Source organism: Arachis duranensis, chromosome 7 (genome assembly GCF_000817695.3).
Source record: "Arachis duranensis cultivar V14167 chromosome 7, aradu.V14167.gnm2.J7QH, whole genome shotgun sequence".
NCBI lineage: Eukaryota > Viridiplantae > Streptophyta > Magnoliopsida > Fabales > Fabaceae > Arachis > Arachis duranensis.
This window is the reverse complement of record NC_029778.3, coordinates 30,280,437-30,281,129: the sequence shown is the minus strand read 5'-3', so window position 1 is coordinate 30,281,129 and position 693 is coordinate 30,280,437.

Below are 693 nucleotides of genomic sequence, written 5' to 3'. Positions count from 1 at the left end.
CTGAATGCCATATTGGCTCAGAACAAAATGTTGACTCAGCAAGTCAATATGATTTCTCAGAGTCTGGATGGATGGCAAAATGCATCCAACAGTACTAAAGAGGCATCTTCTGAAGAAGAAGCTTATGATCCTGAGAACCCTGCAATAGCAGAGGTAAATTACATGGGTGAACGTTATAGAAACACCTATAATTCATCATGGAGAAATCATCCAAATTTCTCATGGAAGGATCAACAAAAGCCTCAACAAGGCTTTAATAATGGTGGAAGAAATAGGCTCAGCAATAGCAAGCCTTATCCATCATCTTCTCAGAAACAGACAGAGAATTCTGAGCAGAGCACCTCTAATTTAGCAAACTTAGTCTCTGATCTGTCTAAGGCCACTTTAAGTTTCATGAGTGAAATAAGGTCCTCCATCTGAAATTTAAAGGCACAAGTGGGCCAGCTGAGTAAGAAAATCACTGAAACTCCTCCTAGTACTCTCCCAAGCAACATTGAAGAGAATCCAAAAAGAGAGTGCAAGGCCATTGACATAATGAAAATGGCCAAACCTAGAGAGGAAGGAGAGGACGTGACTCCCAATGTGGAAGACCTCATGGGATGTCTTTCAAGTAAGAAGGAGTTCCCTATTGAGGACCTAAAGGAATCTGAGGCTCATATAGAGACCATAGAGATTCCATTAAACCTCCTTCTG